This window comes from Alligator mississippiensis, chromosome 4, assembly GCF_030867095.1.
Source record: "Alligator mississippiensis isolate rAllMis1 chromosome 4, rAllMis1, whole genome shotgun sequence".
Taxonomy (NCBI): Eukaryota; Metazoa; Chordata; order Crocodylia; family Alligatoridae; genus Alligator; species Alligator mississippiensis.
The window spans coordinates 40,378,991-40,397,669 of record NC_081827.1 but is presented as its reverse complement, the minus strand read 5'-3'; the positions used below and the strand labels follow the sequence as shown (position 1 = coordinate 40,397,669).

The window sequence follows — 18,679 nt, the reverse complement described above, 5'->3', positions numbered from 1 at the left end:
GCTGCAAGCACATGTGCCTGCATGCGTGGATGCGCCCATAGTGTCCAAAACATCTGACCTGTTGTGGTATTTGAGTTCTTTGCAATGGAAAAATTGTTCTTTTTTTCCATTTATATTTTTTAATGTTTGAAATGGGGTGCTGCTAAATTAAGAAAAATTACGGAGGGTTCCTTGATTTTAAAAAAGCTGAGAACCATTGCCTGTCCTATTGCTTGCTGCTTTACCAATTTTGTCACTTACAGACTTCAACACTACAGTCCTTTTATCTTCCCCTGTTAAAGTTATTGAATAGCAATGGGCCAAGAACAGGTGTTTGTATCCTCAGAAAAACTCACCCTATATCTTTTTTGGATCTGGGGTCTCTGTATTACCTGCTTAGTCAGAATGCCTTTCTAATTTGTAGAAATGTTCAGCAATGAAATGTAACTATGAAAGGACTGATCACCTTTCATTTTTGCATTCTAATATGTTCATATAGTACTACAATGTGGATGTAAATACCATGGAGCAATATTTAAATTCAATCCAGTTGTGCTCCTCTCTCCCCCTGTAATTAAAGAAGAAAAGGATCGTTTTATATTTTAAGTCCTGTAAAACTTGATTTAATAAAACCTTAGGGACTTCATTACTTAGATAATTCCTTTTTGATTTGCAATGTTTGCTGTATATTGCCATTTAAAATGGATTGTGGAGGAGTTGAGTAGTATTTTCAAAGTCAAATACACAGGAAAAAAAGACAGCATAAAGCTTTGGCTGTAATACGGAAACTGTATATGGGGGCTGTGGGAAGGGTAGAAGGCACTAAGTGAATTAGACTGTATAACGTTAATTAGATAATGCCTTCTAATTATTGTCATTAACTAGCCATTAACAGAATAGGGCATAACAAGTTAATATAAAATGACTTGAAAACCAATTCGTAGTCTTGCATCCATCCTCCAATATTTCACATAAATAACTCTGTGATGCAACATGAAGTGTGCCTCATGCATTCTTCTTTGTGTAATATTCCAGTCTTATAGTATTTGCACTGTTGTTGCTACATGTAGTAAGTGTTAAGTGTTACAGGGACATGCTGTATTGGCTAATTCAGAGGACAGACCTCTATGCAGAAAAAAAAAAAGTCTTCAAGTATTAGGTGGCCACTGATTTGCTGCACAGTAGATGCCATTATTTTCATTATCCAGTGTGTAGTTCATGAGCTTAATCCAAGAAGTAATATTGTAATTTTAACTGATATTGTGCACCTCTATGAGGTCCTTGCTTTCTCTGCTGCTGCTAAATTTATTCAAACAATATTAACAAATTTCAGAACACTGGTGCGTTTTTGTACACAAGTTGTGTTCATAAAATAGTTTGTATGAGGCTGGTTTTTAACGTACCAGGTTTGTTTAAGAAGAGGGACAAATGCATTAAGGTTTTCAAAGCTAGTTTTAAAGTTAAGTTTAATATTTAGTCATGTGCAGAGCAGCCACTGCTCTCATTATGGCTTAGCACTACAACACTTAAAAATACCATAAAATATTATCAGATATGAGAAAAATGAGTTTGTAGCCATATGCTAGGAAAACTGAGGAGTTTTTTTTCCAGAAGCCTACTGTCTAATCACAATGCAATGTGTGTAAAGTTATCTTTAGCCCTTACAGTAGTCCTGTTTTTACTGCTTAATGTGTTCATATGCTACATGACTGCCTTACTGAATGCCAGAATCATCTGAGATAGAGACTAATTGCCTCCCATACATGTTGAAAATTTAAATCTCGTATTATCCCAAAAACTAAACGTGCACAATAAAATAGCAGAATGGATCTTTAAAAAATATGTCCACAAACAGAAATATGGCAAAAGCTTTGTCTTAGTAAGTTGCTTCTCTTGTACTGCTTGGCTGCTTCTGAACTTTCTATAGACAGAGTCCAGGCACCACTGCCAAAGTTAGAAGCAACTCCATTGACTTGGATGGCTTTTTTTCCCCAGCTGCCGACTTGTTCTAAATTATCTTTCTGTTTTTTTCCTCTCAGACTATGTTAGTCTTGAAACTCTAGAGCATGCTGCTACAGACAGCTTTAAGATGGAAGAGTAGAAGATAGTGTTACATTCTTACATAATGATGCACCTACTTGAATTTTACTTCTGACAGCTGCAAAACTATTTCATCACCATTAGCAATTACAATTGCTTCTGACAGTAAAAGGTATTTTTCTGACATTAAACATTTAAAATGGATGTATGAAGAAAATAAATATGTAATGCATCTATTTTAACTGTCAGCTTCTAAAGAACATGTGAAGTTAGGGTTTTTGTTACATACCGTACTCACTTACTTTCAGGGACTTTTTGTATTGAAATACTTGAATCCTATCATTATAACATTTTTAATGTTCTTTGATCTGTTCTAAGGATCCCACTACCTTAATATAACAGATTTCATTTGTTTCCCAAAATGAGTTGGCTCTTGCTGTTGATACTAAGTTGCCAACACATTTCCAGCTTTTCTAAATACAATTCATAGGCCATATTCATCCCTAAAGAATTGTCATTAACATTAGTTATATTATATGAAGTCATTTTTGTCCTGTGAGCATATCTGGGATTTTTTTTTAATTTGGGCAGAAGACTGTCAAACATAGGAAAAAAGGTTTACTTCAATGCATAAGTGGGGGTGTATATAGAGTATAAATAAGCTAAACCCTGAAGTCCTTTATTTTTCTATGGTGTGACTATAGTTTGGACTCCATAAGCTGCTTTCTGATGTTGCACCCAGTGTTCAAAAACCTGCATCTGGCAGGGCTACTTCTTGGAATGAAAAGCTACTTCAGCCCCATTCGTAATTCATCTTTACAGTAATTAATGACTAAAATGTGTTTTTCTTGATGAAAACTGGACTGGTGATAACAAAGTGTTTCACATACAGAACCACCACAACCTTTCTTATGGTCAGAAATGTAACAATGAAGCTGGTTTCCTGGGATAATTCCCATACACAAGGGCAGCAGCAGCAGCTTCCGGTTGTCACTGCTGCTTCTGCAGCAGCCGTGTCTTTCTGCACCCTCCCCCCACCCCCCCCCCCAAGTTGATGTGCAGTGTAGCTACTCCAGTTGTTCCACCCTTGTTATGCTGCTGCTTGTGGTAACAATTTTAAGACTTCACTTAGGCAGGAGTCAAACTCAGTATTTTGTTACCAATTCCTGAGTCATAAAAATAATCAAAGGGAGGGAAAAAAGAAAAGCAGAGAAAAGATATGTGTATGTGGGCAGGGATGGGGGGGGGAAGGGGGCGATTTATTCCCAGTTTAGAAAGTGAAATCTTGAAAAAAGCTGTTGATTTTTATATAAAATTTGTAAGAAAGCAACGTGGTTGTTAAATGTAAACCTTTGGTCATGCTGAAATGGAAGCATGAAGAATAGAAAAAAGTTAACTTTTTACATTAAATGTGAGAAAACAGACTCTTAAATTTCAATTCTCTATGTAAAGTTTAAGTCTGGTCCCTTTTTGCTTCTACAAAATTAAATATTACATTGGATAAATGGTAATGAATGACCCATTGTTTACACTGTATTAAAATTATTCATTCCTAGGGTATCAGAGACAACCATTAGACAAGAGTTATTTAGCTTTAGCAGTATTAGCTAGAAATACTGTGGTTGAATGGAATATTTTATTACATAAACACATCTGTAGCCAATATATCCCCTGGGAAACTTACATGACCTATGATCCATTTGGAGAAAAATGCTTTAAATTTATGCAATTATTCAGAAGAAACTATATGCAGTAAGTTATATCTCAATGGATATGGAATGTCCGTTTCCCCTGTTCATAATTCCTCTCACTAATTATTTCTCTGAACTTTTGAAGTGTTCTTGAACTTCAGTCTCTACTTCTTGACTAATGCAATGTGGGTCTGAGAAATATCCCTGTGAGTTGTGTACATTTTGCACACTCCTCTTATCTGTGCCATGCAGCCTTTAAATAGACTAGTCTTTGCTATGAGGTATCCTGAAATGAATATAGTGGTGGTAGGGTTCATCTAAGAACTACAGCGAAACCACTTTAAAGGGATTTCTGAGATTGAATGTACAAATGTTACTAGACCAGATTGCATCTTTAATATGCTTCTAACTCAGCTGCACTGTATAACTTTTCATGGTTTCTTTTCAGCAATAAATGAAGCCAGAACATGCAGTCATGGCTTACATTAGCAATGCAGTCACCTCAGCTCAGACCATCATAAAGCTTTGGCAGGAAAACAAAAATAGCCCACTTTTGTTGAATGTCAGTCAAAATCTGTGAACTTTGTGATCTAGGAAGATGAGCTGCTTGACTGCTTGAAATTGACAGCCTATTTGTACCTGACCTTCTGCTTAAATGACTATTGACTTCTTAAAATATGGATTAATTCTTTCATTTGTCCTGTTAATTCAAAGGTGAAGTAACCACATATATTAAACAATTAAAGATTAGGTATTTTTCCTTTCCTTTGGAATATGACAACATGGGAAAGCTTGCATTATAGTATATTGTGTATACAGAAACTGCAAGAGTTCCAGTATTTTGCAATGAGTAGGTACTCACCCAAGATACCATTGCACTATAAGACTCATGCTTATGGCATCCAGTAATTCCAGTATTTAAGAGATTTCTGGAGGCAAGTAGTCCTGGCTGTGGTAGTGATGGGCAGATGCTGTCTTACCAAGGACTTTATTTCTCCTTAAAGGAGAGAACTAGCCCAGATTTTAAAGAAACTTATACTCTTTTTCATATTATACGTGTGTTGCCTGTTGTGGTAGCACTGCAAAAGTGGAACCCTGCTTAACATTTTTGTACAGGCATGTGAAAGTTTTTCAGGCTCCTTTAAGCACAGTGGACTTGTATCCACAGCAGTAATGCCACATCCAGACGAATGCAGCTGTGTGGTATGTGACGTTGCAGACCCATCTGCACCACACACCACAAATTCAGGCAATTCCTGTGCTGCTACCTCACACAGAAAAAAGTGGGGCAGTGCGTGCCACCCAAAACCAGACCCTGGCCAGCCAGAGCCATACTCCAGCTGCCAGCCAGGCTCCAAGATGTAGGAGCAACGTGGTTGCAGCTTCCCTGGCCTGCAGGTAAGGCTGTTGTGGCCAGCACACTTGCTGGCCCCATTGTCCCCTACCCTACCCAAGGTAATTTGCTGTGCACCAGAGGGCACATGGCATGGGTGTTCCCCAGGAACAACTAACAGCAGTACAAGGTGTCTCGCTGCTAGTTGTCCCCAGGGAACCAAGTGTCCACGCTTGTTTCAATGTAGCCCATGAGGTCATCCAAGTCCAGCACCCAGATCAAGGCAGGATGATCCCTGACAAACCATCCCAGCCAAGTGTCCACCTAACCTGTTCTTGAAAAAGGTTGTGTGACTTCCTCAAACTTATATAAAAGAGATTAAAGTAATTTCTGGTTAATTGACAAGGGTATCTTAGTGATGGACAGCTGATTGAAAAGAATGCTGAGTTGCTAGGCTCTGGGCAAGCAACCCTGTTTTGATCCTTCACGTATAAGTGCCATGGGGAAGGCTACTGAAGAACTCAGGTTACGTACCAAAAAGAAGCCTTAGAATTCCACTGCCCTAAGAGGAATTTCCTGCCCTGCAAGGTGAATTCCTGGAGGTTTGGTTTTGTTTTGTTATTAAAAAAAAGACATTCGTTTCTGAGTTGAAATTTGGACCCAGTGGTAAAACCCTAACTCCTCTGAAATTGAAGCTAGTTTTTGCCAGTGGAACCAGGATTTCACCCTTAGATTCTAAATGCCTTTTGAATGATGTGTTTCATATTCTCTTCAAGACCAACAGAGCCAGTTTGGCAGGATGGCCAGCCAGCCTTAATCGCACCTCATTATTTTTACAAGCGAGAAACAAGCAATCCCAGTTTTCCACAACTAATGAGCTTGATAGTCTTAGGAGTCAATCACCTTCTATTCCTCCTGAATTCCATGAGAGTCAAAGGTACATAGCTCATCACAGAATCAGGGGTCCAACTGTTAACTGAATTATTAGTGAGCACCATTTCTCTAGTTCTTTTCATATTAATTGGATATGGTCTAGGAAGCCTGAACAAATCAAAGCAGGTAGGCTTGGGAATTTGTTTGAAGGTTGAATGCCTTTTTAATGGGTTAAAGACGCATTTTCAGGGCAATAATAGTTGCACATCCTATTTTTAAACATTCATGAAAGTAATAAAGGGGAAAAGCAGAGGTGCAAATGTTGCGCAGCCTTATTCAAGAGATGGGGGTCACTGCATTGGAAAGTGTCAGACTGTTCATTTGGAAACCACAGCACGCTTTATGTTCAAGTTAAGCTTTACTTTCCCTGCTTATCAGTATGTGCCTTACCAGGAGGCAGTAAAGCAAGCTTTGTGTGTACAATTAGATCATGTCACTGGCAGAGGGCTGTGTTTTTTAAAATTGTAACCAGTGCCTTTTCACCTCTTGAAACCTGAGTACAGATGATGGTCAGGAATGTGACGATTTGTTTTGTCTAATGTTGAGTTCATCTAATATTTTAGAGTAGAAAGTTCAACTCTAATTATTGTTGGCTGCACATTGTGTTTCAGACGCAGGAGTTAAAAAAAAAAAGTAAAAGGTAGAGAGATTTTGTGGTGGGAAGGATGCAGTGTGAATTTGTGCCAAGGAGAAACAGAGCTGTCGGGGTTTGTGGGTCAGTTTGCCATCTGGAGCACAAATGGATGTCTTAGAGTCAAGGTTTTCTTGGTGTGTTTGCTTGTTCGCAATACGTGCACATTTCTTTTTCCCTTGATAATAAGAAATCACATGAAGGGAAACTCTCTTGTAAAAATGAGTACAACACCTGTGCCTTAATCCAAGAAGTCATCATGCACTTTAAAAAAATATTAGCTGGTATATGTGTACATGTAGGCACGTGGCTGTTCACAAAATTACTATAATTTGGTAAACTGCCAAAAAAAAAAGAGAGAGAGATTTTCTAGAGTTCAAACTTTCTCACAAGGTTTAACATTCCTTTGGAAGAACTGATTATTTAAGTTTGGGAGGAATTTGAAGCAGAGAAAGAGAATGGGAACACTAGGTAACATAATAGGTTTTTTTACAGCAATTATTCTAGTTCAAGTACACCTGAGTGACTTCCTGCTGCTCTAACCCACACTATATAGCTGAGGGAAACACAGAATTACAGATTAATTTGTGGAAATTTTTTACTTGGGCATTTTACCCTCCCAAATCCCATTTTATCACTTCCTTGCATTGCCCTTAGAGGAATACAATCCATGCAGTCCTCAGTGTCACTACACTGGACAGCAGTGTCAGCAAATTATATACAAAAACAATCCTGCTTTGTCAAAGTGTCTGTGTTTATACAACATCAGACTGCTGGAAAAAATGTCTGTCTCAATGACAGAGCTGAGTATGTGTATGTGAGATAGGAAGCTGTTTTTTTTTTATTAGAGCAGATGCAGATAACTAGAAAAATGATATTTCCTGTTGTCTTCAAGAGGGCAACTCTTTCTTTTTTTGTCTTTTAGCCAAAGGTCTGAATTGCCTTCAAGAAGGAAGTCACCTCTTACACCTGACAATGTGGTTTGTGTTTGACTTACTTGCAACAGTTGTGCATCAAAAAACCCTAAAGATTTTTATCCAAGTCCATGAACTTGTGCACTCAGCCAGCTTTAGTCATATTCTGCATTATCTTATTTTTACTCACATTTCCCATAGGGCTTTTTAGTGATATAAATAAATTTGGTTTGTAAATCTCTGCTTTTACAATTATGATAATATGCTTATTCATGTAGTTTTTTTTTATATTCCTTTACTTGGTAAGTAATATTAAAGGTGAAACAAATTATAACTATATTAATTATTCAGTAGCCAATGAAATTGTTTCCCTCACTATAATTTAATCTAAAAAAGTTTGTAGATCCCTTTGCATGAGATGGTTTTAACAGGGTTTTTAATTGTTTGCTGTTATGTAGATTTTAACAAAGCAATCTAGGGATAGTTTATCTTGGAAAATGAAGGTGTTTTTTCCTGTTATCCATACAAACCAAAATTAATAAATAAAAGTAGCAGATATTCCTTGCAATAACAGATCAAATTAAGTCTAAATCCCTAAAATTATACGCGCTAAAAAATGCAGAAAAAATTGCATTGTCACAGTGGCCCAAAATTTCCACTGAACTAAAATTAGAGAACAAAACAGTCAGATCTTAGCATTTTGAATTAGTCACAAAAATCCAAGAAGTATAAATGATATGTTTTTACCAAGGGATGTTCAATAGGAATTTGAGGAAGCTATGCCAGGTATGCCCTACAAACTGTGCCAGGACTTTTAATAGATTAGGGATCAATTTCTTATATTCTCTCATTACAGCAAATAGTGGAAACGTCTGGGTTCAAAAACATTGGGGAAGGAGGCTTGATCCATTGTTGACAATTGTCATACCTCCTGCCCCTCAGCTATCCTTTATAACTGCTAGTATAGATAGGACAAAATAGTACTTGCATCATTAAACAGTGTAGTTGAGATATATCGGAAGTCTCTCTGATAGAGAGGCTAGACTGTGTATGACCTGTTTTCCAACTGGACTGGTAGGATACAGAATTGAAAAGGCATGGGAATTAATGCTCCTCAGAGCCGGTGGAGTGTTACTATCCCATACATGCACGGGCTGCAGTGAATAAACTGAAAGCAGCACTAGTGAGCCAGATGTGCAGCCATTGTTGAGGTAGGAAACTCCTGCCTTGAGACAGCGGATCTATAGGGCCCTCTCTATGTCCACAGATCTTTGATAGTGCATGTTTCAGTGGCCATATTCTCTCTTTGCAAAGTTCACCTGATGCCTTCCTTCCCTGAAAAGTACTCGGGTGTTAATTGTGGGCACTGATATACAGAATGTGGATATGGACAGTTATAAGCTGCATTTCTAATAAAACCACACTTACTCTTGAATGAAATTCTCCTCCCACATCTTCTAATTGGATGAAAATTTAAAAATCCAAGAGTAAGCATGTTCTTGCTGAAATGCTTGTGAGATGAAAGTGGAAATTAAATCAGTAAAGTTTGCAAGCCATATAGTGGAAAGCATCAAATAAAACCTGCAAGGAAGTTTAGAGAAGTTCTCTACTTCTTGTGGAGCCAGTCTTACAGAGCACTAATTACATTTGTGGGTTGGATTGCTTTGGTTGGCCCTTATAATTCATTTCACAAAGAGTAGCTTTGAAACAAGCAAGGAATATTTGTGGCCACAGTGGATTTCCTCCATGCCTACAGGAAGAGTAAATTATTGAGAAGTTGACATTCTGTCCCAAGTGGTTAACCCCTTCCTTTCCAAAGTTCTTAACTTGTAATTGGCTTATAAAAAGAAAACTATATACTGTGATATTTTTCTCTTTGTGGAAGAGCTTTAATTGCAGAAACAGAGAAGAGAGATTTGTTTGAACGGGAAGCTTTGGAACTTCTTTTATATATATTACTTTTCCTTCATGGGAAGCCAAAAGGCATCTCTTAGTTTCTGGAGAAAAAAAGTGTTGGAATTAAGTGGCGCCCATTTTTATTTATTTATTTATTTATTTATTTATTTTTTAGTCATGCCCTGTTTAAACATATAAAAAGGAGAATTTGGAAAGTTTACTCTTATGAGCAGTTCCTATTAAAGGACAAAGTTGCAAAAACAATAGCTTGCATGCAGATACTATGCCAACCCTGCCTTTTGCTTTGAGAGATAATCTATGTTGCATAGCAATGATTTTAGTAACACCTGGGCTCTGCAGGAGGTGGCTCCTCAGTTAAGAAGTCTGTGCTGCTGAAGGGTCTTTGCATGCTTATAAATCAAGGTCTTTGGTATGTTTCAGGAGACATGAGCATGTTAAACTGATGTCCAAGCCAAATTCCAACCAGCCTAAAATATTGCCTTCGGTTTCAGTTGGGAATGGAATTCTTCATATGTTGTGTAATGATTAGTCAGCTTGCAGAGCTGAGCTGGAGCAGGAATTTTCCATTATGTAAAAAACTGAGATGCTGATTTTTTTTTTTTTTTTGTTCCAAAGTGAAATGAAAAACCCCAATCTCTGAAGTTCTTGTTTGAATGGCTGTCTGCCCTTCAGGAGGGCAGCTTGGTTGTTCACCCAAGAAAGGAAGCCCTGAGGGACCAGAGAGTGTGAAATCCTTGACTCTGAGACACCCCCCTCCCCCCCCCCCCAAAAAAACAACAACAACAACAACCTGTCTTGAAGCTTGGAAAATCTGGGAGCAGGGCCTGCCAAGAAGATGTAAACTCAGGAGCCCTGGGACTGAGGGCAGGATCTTTGGGAGTCTTGGCTGCCAATAAACCAGGAGAAGTGAGTATGTAGGAAATGAGGCAAGTTCTGTTGGGACCCTGCCTAGTTTCTTTTGGAGCTTCTTCCAAATGGCCAATTTAATATACAATACGTTAACATTTTATAAATATGCATTTCCCAATTGGGATGAGGACTGGGAATCCTTTAAAAAACATTTCAAAATGGTCCTAGTACTAACAGGGCTGTTCTTGACCTGTTTAATAAGTGCACATGGGGAACAAAAGCTGGGATACAGGGGGTATCAGTGTCCTGGGCTAACGGGTCTTACCTCTGGTAAAGGTCAGTCTTGTCTCTTTACAGAGGGAGGTATTTCCCATGTTGGTCTGAAGTCAGGCAACAGGCAGGGCAGAGTGGCCCTTGACTCTGAATGCATTGGTGCATAAAGTGGTTCTCTGCCCTGCCTTCTGTTTCTTTACAGCTGGTATGGCTTGTTTGTCTTGCCTTTGTGTGCTGGGAAGTTTCATTGAATTTTATTGTTGTTGCACTCCAGAAGAATCATTCTCTTTAGGGAAGGCACATTTGGGCTTTTTGAGGCTGTAATAGCTTCTGTAAAGCTCTGAATATCCTGCCCAAATCCACTTTCTCTGTTTTCCCCTTTCCTTTCTCTTATTTAGTATTTTGCAAATGCACTGAAGGGCAAAAATCTCTGCTGTGTAGAAGTTCTCCTCTCCTGTGCACCCTTCTTTCCCCTTCATCTTAACATCTCCTATCACTTTATCTTGTCCTTGTCATGTTACTCCTTTTAACTACAACCCCCCTTTGTTCTTCAGTGCTGGAGACTGCAAGGCAGAGAAGAACAGGGAAAAACCCTGGTCATACCCAGATCACTACCTTGCAGCCTCCGCTCTCTGTCCGTGTAACACAGGAGACTGGGGAAGATGAACATGTCCTAAAATTTCTACACACTCCACCATTCTACTAATCACTCTCAAAACTCTTATCCTTTCTAACTCAGGGAATGCCCCTTCATATTTTTGTGTAAGTATTCCTGCTGACTGCATGATTAAGGGATTGCAGGAGTGGGTCCAGAGGTTGTGAGATCTTTGGAGCAGGGTAAAAATCCTCTTGCAGAGCTAGTTATAAACAACCTTAATTACCTTTGTGGTTTGGATCACTTTGGCTGGCTATTAAAATTCATGTTTCTAAGGGCCCATGCACACCAATGGCACTGTATAAATAATAAAGCACTTTGAGAGCTGGATATGAAAGGCACTATAGAAATAATATATTACTTCCAGTCGAGAGAAATGGAAGGGCACTTTAAAATTATTTTTTACAGGCTCTGTGTGTTTTAAAACTTTTTTTTTAACCTCCTCTGCAAGCCTGGGCATGCCTGAAGCTCCAAGGATCTTATTTCATGCAGTATCCTATTTCAAACCCAGCTCAGACCAGATCGATAGAAAATCAGTGCTCTCTGAAATAAAACTGTCTGTGAAATTCCTTCACCTACAAGAAGATAAAAGGAAGAATGCAATAAAGCAAATACTGATTTTTTCTGTTTCAGGTGTGAATCTCTGATATACTGTTGTTGTTCATTCTTGCACAATTTTTCTTGATTGAGCCACATAATGACTGTAGCAAATTTTGGTATATTTTGTGTCCCTAGGGTAACTGTTAACAGGTGTGTGTGTGGGGGGGGTGTTGGGGGGGGGGAGGGGGCAGGTGTTCACTTATAAAACCAAAACCAACAACTGCAGAGTATGTTATATAGATAGAGCAGCAGTATCTGCAAATCCAGACATAACATAGTAAAAGGCTGCTGGTGATGTTTTTGATCTTGGAGGGCCGATAGATATATAACTGTTAGATTTAGTATGTGTTTATTACTTTGAAAAATTTAGGGCAAAGGTAAACTAACCCATTATTTGATCCAGTGTTTGTTCTCAGGATCATTACAGGTTTATTTGGCAACAATTGCTGCTTCAACTTTCCAGTATGTCTTTCTAAGGTTCTTATTAACTGATTTTAGTATTTATTATCCTCTTGTTATCATGTATCTCAGAGAGAAAAAAAGAGAAGCTATAATAGCTGGATCAGAAGGAAATCGGAAGTGTCACTTCAGGGCATTGAAAGGGTGAAGTGGGAGAGAATCTAAACTGGTTAGGTGAACTTTGGGCACATCTGAATGCATGGGTGTATAGATGTTTGCCAGAATTATGATAAATGCAGGAAAAAAGCTTCCTAACAAGGAACTTAGTTCTCCTGTGGAATAATAACTTCCTGCCACTTAAAAGCAGTCTATGCAAAACTCTAGTAATAAGGCATGGGTTTCACTGGCAGAGAAAAGTGCAAGATAAGAGGTGTCAAACATGCAGAGCCTCATCATCCAGCCCCTGGTGCTGGCCCATTGATTGACATGTTGTGCTGATTCTGATCAGCCCCACGGACAATGCCCTAGGACATGAGTCACCCACAGCATTTGTTAGGCCCAGGTGCTGGGCTGCACCACCCCTGGTGCCCACTCATGCTGATGTCCTGGACTGGCCTGGCAAGTGCCACACACACTGGTTCAGGCATGTGGGCCTGATCCAGCCTAGGGACGGGACCTGCCTAGTCATCCAGCGCGTGAGGTCAAACAGGTTTAACACCCCCTGTGTTATATGATCAAACAATCCTTCTACATGCAGGCAGCATAGTACAGTAGTTAGGGTATGGAACAGGAAACCAGGATACTTGTGTACCAACTCTACCAATAGCCATCTGATTGTAGGCAGTCCGTTACTGTCTGTGCAACACTCTCTTTGTATGCAAGGGAAAGTGATAGAAGTGCTTAGAATATTTTGATGGAAAACGCTGCTAATGCAAAGTGGTGTTGTTGCTACTTACACTGCCTCAGGCATATTGGCTATCTCTTTATTTTTGCTTTCGTGAGACATGCAGATTTTGGGATTCTATTTTACTATGAGTGGGGAGGAACTAGAATTTCCCTCAGGATTTTATAAAGAACCTTTAGCTCTGCCCTGGCAAATTTAAAGTTTACAGAATGGCTATTGTACAATTTTAACAAAGGTGGTAGAGAAGGAGACCAAAAGTACTGACCTAGCCAGTTTTGGGAAGGCTTTATTCTCCTAGCAGACAAAGCCAAAACCACAGGCCCCAGCTGTATAGCTCATTTGGTTAGAGCTTGGTGCTAATAATACTAGGATTACAAGTTGGATTCCTGGTTGGACTAGGTGATTTCTTTAGGTCCCTTCCAGACTTACTTCTCTATGAAATGATAATAATAAAAAAAAAATCATGATGCTACAGTGTTAGCTGAAACAGAGCTAAAAATCAAACTATTTCTAAATATGCTTGTACATAAAAGCACACTAGGAACCCACACTGAAATGCTGGCTGTGATGGACAATTCCCATTGACTTCAGTGGACCAAGAATTTCAGCCTTGGTCTTCTAATTAATCAATGCAAAATAAGCTCTGTTAACAGACAAAATAAAATGTCCATACATTTAATGCTCACAGATTTTGTTCTTGTTATAGGCTTGAAGGCAGACAGGCTGTATTAATAAGGACAGTGTGTGAGTCAGAAATGAGAAAAGCATTTTTTCCTAGACAGTGTATAGTTAGCTTGTAAAACTTAATGCTTAAGGAGGTTGTAGATAGTTTAACCAGGTTCAAATCAGGTTCTGATGAAGTGAGCCTTTGTTCATGAAAGTTTATGCATCCGATTCAGTCTATAAGATGCATCTCTACCTTGCCATCTGTCTGACTTCAGAATAACACAGCTCTCTGAGGTTTAAACAGGGATTAGGCAAATTCATGGAGGGTAGGACCTTTGACAGCTATTAAATAGAACTATCTGTGAATCTGTCCACTGACATCCTTAAACCAATAATGGTTGATGCTAGGGAGGGTATTGGAGGGATCACTCTAGATATGCCTTGTGTACTCCCCCTCTAAATAATCTATTTGTTGGAGACAGGGTACTGGGATAGGTGGACCATTAGTCTGATACAGGATGGCACTGCTTGCTTTCTTATCAGAGAGGTACCCAATCCCATGCTACCATTGGGTGTCCCAAATATCTGAGAAGTCCTCCAGGCAGGGAAGGAAATACATTGCTCCCAATAGAAGGATAATAAGGGGAAAGACCTATGTGGGCACTGTAGCCAGGAGCTTTTCCCAAAAGATTGATATCACAGTAGTAAACTGCCTTTGTTGTAGTCCTTTTCACCACTGTTAAATGTTCACTCACAGTGGTTCATAGTAACAAGGTAAGAACTAGCTTCTAATACATCCGTTTTAATTTTTTAAACCTCAGAGTTAAGCGTATGTGATTCTGCCACATAATGACAGATAGTTATGCAGAGTCCTCTAAAAACAGCTGTTGAACCATATAGTACCCACATGGAAAATGATGCCCTAGGTACTGTTGGTAAATGAAAGTGTATCTGCACAGGTAACACACTGGGTAAAACTGGAGACCAAAAGTACAAGTCTCTGTAGCTCATGCTTAGGTTCCAGGCTTCTTAGGTGATGGATGGATGGATGGATGGATACCAATTTTCTGTGGTTCAGAAATACTTGCTCACCACCAATTTATTACATAAACAAGACACAATTGGAAGTTCCTTCTAGCATCAAAGCCTTTTTTCTATGGCCAAAAGAATATATGCATACTCATTTGTGTGGAAAACTTGCACCTGTCTGTCTCTTTCATTTATAGTGCTTACAGAAAACTAATATTTGAAAAAATACTGTCTATTATGTGGTAATGTTGGACTGATGTAGGTATGATGCAGGAAATGAGAGAGGCAAGGATTTTGTGGGGATAATATATGGTATTGGACCAGTTATATAGTTGGGAAAGATCTTAAGCTTTCAACTAGAGGAAGGGTACCTTGTTCCTAAAAGTCTGTCAATCACGGCTTTTGTGGGATTGGTTTAGTAAGGCTTCACTAGCAAGTGGATAAAAATGGATGAGTTATGTCAGTTATCCTAAATTAGTGTTTATAGCACTTATATCATCACAGCCTACCACCAGGCATCTTGTTTATGCCTCATAGTTGAAAATATTTCTAAAGTACCTTTTACCTGTAAAAGTTTAGAATTTGACACTACTTTTGGTGTCCTGCTCTGTACAGTTGCTATTCGAGTCTGACTGCATTGTTAGAGGGAGATGGAAATCAGTTCTCCACTGTTTTGTACTCTCTCTTGCATTGGGTTATCATATTTCCAGTTCCAAAAAAGAGGACACATGTTGGGAAGACACCTCATTCCCAAACCGCAGCCCATGGCCCTGCCAGTGCCCCTCACTCCTAACCCACAGGCCCCTGGCCCTGTTGATGCCCCTCACTCCTGACCTACAGTCTCTCCCCCCCCCCCGGGCTATGCTGATGCCCCTCAGTCCCAACTTGCAATGCCCCATCCCTGTTGCTGCCCTTCAGTCTCCGTGGGCAATGTCTTCTGGGCAGTGTCCACCAGCCCAGCCACACAGCTCCCCACTGCCCCTGAAGGGCCCCCTGTCCCCTTCCCTTGATGGAGGGGCAAGCACCGCCTGTGTGCCCTGTCACAGCCCTCATGCCTAGACACCATTCCCCATCACTGGCAGGCACCCAACCCCTTTCACACCCATCTCTTTCCCTCCCTGCTGTAACAGTCCCCAAGCCCTGGCCCTCCAACTCCCACTCCCCATAGACTTAGCTGCATGTAGCTGCCAGAGCTGCAGAAGCACATGATGCCCCTGTGTCCAATAGCTCTCCCCCTGCTCCCAACAGCAGAGCAGAGCAAAATGCTGGTTGTTTGTTCCAATTTTTAAAAACTGCCTGGAAAGAAATGGGAGAACTCAAAAAGAGGACATGTCCAGGAAAATCCTGATGTATGGTAACCCTACTCTTGTATCTGTGTAAGGTAGGTGCATGAAAACAAGAGAAAAAACGTAATGCGATCTCATTTCCTTTTTTTTTCCTCACTGCATATGTGTGAATGCCTTCAATATGAGGAACAAGGCAATAAAAAAATCTCTGCCAATATAAGTTCCAAGGTCTGATAAATAAAAACCTGAGATGGATAATTGGAAGTGCTGTAACCCAACACATGAAGAAGAGGCAATTTCTAGTTTCTCCCCATTGGTATAAAGACCTTATTTTTAACCCTACTAAAATGAAAGGTGCCATCCTGTTGGTGGTTCAAGGTGGAACACCGCTGCTACTCCACTTTCGAGCACTATAACGTTAGGGAAAGGGGAGGAATTTCACTTATGTGGGGGACAGGAGGGGTAACCAGTCTTTTGCAGCTATTTTTAATTCTAAACATTTACCTTTCTGAAAACTGCCAGAGGGTTTTGAATATGAAATAACCCTGAGGGATAGGATTAGTGGGGCAGAGTATAGGAGAGGCAGTCAAAGGCAGATGATAAATACCATTTTTACTGTACATTTTACCATCAAGTTTGGGGCTTAGTGATGTTTGTATGTATGCTTCTATATATGAATTGCTAGACTACATGTGCATACACTGTGTGCTTAAAAATTCCAGCTAGTCTAGAAGCAAAAGAACTTGAAGGAGTCAGACATTAAATGCCCCCTGGACTTCATTGTGTGCTAAATGCTTACTTCCCTTAAAGTCCTTTTCAGTCTCAACCAGAATAAGTAATGTAGAATTGGCTCTGGCATCAATGGGAATTTGCTGACTTGACTGTTTAGATTTGTAGAATACATTTTAATGTTATGCAAATGATGTGCATACTAGGGTCCTAGTCTAGGGTTCTTAAGTGCTATAGCAGTATAAATGATGATGATGTGACCAGGTGAATAAATTATTCTTGTGCAGAGCTGGGTCCTGCACATCTTTCATTGATAGACTAGGAAAACAAACTGGAGTTAAACTAGAATAAAAACTTATAAATAAAAATCCTAACTTGCAGTCAGTTAAATAAATATTACTGCAAAGACAGATATGTTGCTCTTTTGAGACCATTAACCAGAACAAAACTGCCTTGGCTTGTGCTGGAGCATCAATCCACCTTCTGAAAGTAGAAGAGGCTTGGAAATCCAGTGACTCGGTATGAGAAAGGAGAGAAAGTTTGAGGAGTAGAATTCTGGCTCAACCCCTACCTGGTTATGAAAGAGGTTTTATATTTATTTTATAGGTGACTCGTGTATCTACAGTTTGATGGAGTCATTCTCTGGCACTGCTAGGTACAAAATACAATCTAAATGCTTGGGTGCCTGAGAATGTGTACTTTCATTATTATACGAGTTGACATATTTACAATCTGCTTACCATATGCAAGGTATATGGGATGAGTTGGAAAGACTTTTAACAAAAAATGAAGATCATGGTGCTATTGGACTACTTTAAATTATCATTGAAGAAATATAACCTTATGGCTAAGACCTAAGCTTTAGATTAAGCTGAGCTGTCTTCTGTTTTCAGGTTCTGCTGAAGAATTGTAGAATGATCCATTTTGAGGTCTTTAATTTTGTTAAACCTCAGTTTCCTCATCTGCAAAATGGTGATGTTACTGCCATAGATGGAGAGAGAAAAATGTTACTTGGAGGGGACTGACTACATGCATCAGTATGAGAACTACAACTGCCATTGTGCTCTGCACAGTGCGACGAAGGTTTAGTTAGCCTCTTCTGCCTTCTGGCTTAGCACTGAGCTGAGCACACGTGGGGCACTGGCTTGGCTGCACACCGAGCGGCACCATGATGCCGCTGCTGTCGCCAGCCGCTGTGAAATTAGTTTTTGAGGGCTAAGCCCCTCAAGCCCTGGCCTTCCATTGCCTATGGTTACTGCAGTTATTGTGCAATTGTGAAGCTGAATATATGACTCTAAACAGGTCCCAGAAAGAAAGACAATGTATCAGTGAAAATGTGAGCTCTATATCAACAGGATAGGAACTGAGACCCACCTTTTCCTTTGAAATCATAACATCTTTTTTGATTGCTTTTAACAACATAGCGATTCTCCATGTCATTCTGACATAAATGCCAAAGAACTTGATTTTTACTGCTCTATTATCCCTTCCCCCCACATTTTACCAACTTCTCTTCTTCCTTTTCCATGGTAGATTAAGAGAAATCTGCCTTTTCTCTGTCTTGAAGGCTAAAAACACTTGTCCGTGTCTTAATTTGAAACCTTTTATTTTGTGCTCTTCTTCACTCTACTCAGTCTATGAAAACACACCATTCAAAATGCTCTCTTGACATTGTCTTCCATCATAGTACTTGTTTCTTAAAGAAACTATGTAAAGAAGTTCAACCCTTGAAGGAGCAGTATCATGCTGTCTTTGCTAATATTCTTACTGCTCCCCTCTTTGCTTTCCACTTGGAGAGGCCCTTCACCACTCTCTTTATGCCAAGTAGCACCTCTCTCAGCTTCAAATGCT

The 18,679-nt window shown here is 39.5% G+C and overlaps 1 protein-coding gene across 7 annotated transcripts in view; it reads left to right on the top strand.

Moving 5' to 3' along the window:
• PLXNB2 (plexin B2) overlaps window positions 1-18,679 on the top strand; it is a 345,929-nt gene that overhangs the window by 175,742 nt on the left and 151,508 nt on the right. The window contains exon 1 of one of the 7 annotated variants that reach the window (XM_019491742.2): window positions 10,322-10,344. The exons of the other annotated variants lie outside the window; for them this stretch is intronic. The gene's annotated coding sequence lies outside the window, so the exon portion shown is untranslated. Of the gene's footprint in view, window positions 1-10,321; window positions 10,345-18,679 lie in introns of those variants that run through there. 7 annotated transcript variants of the gene reach the window in all.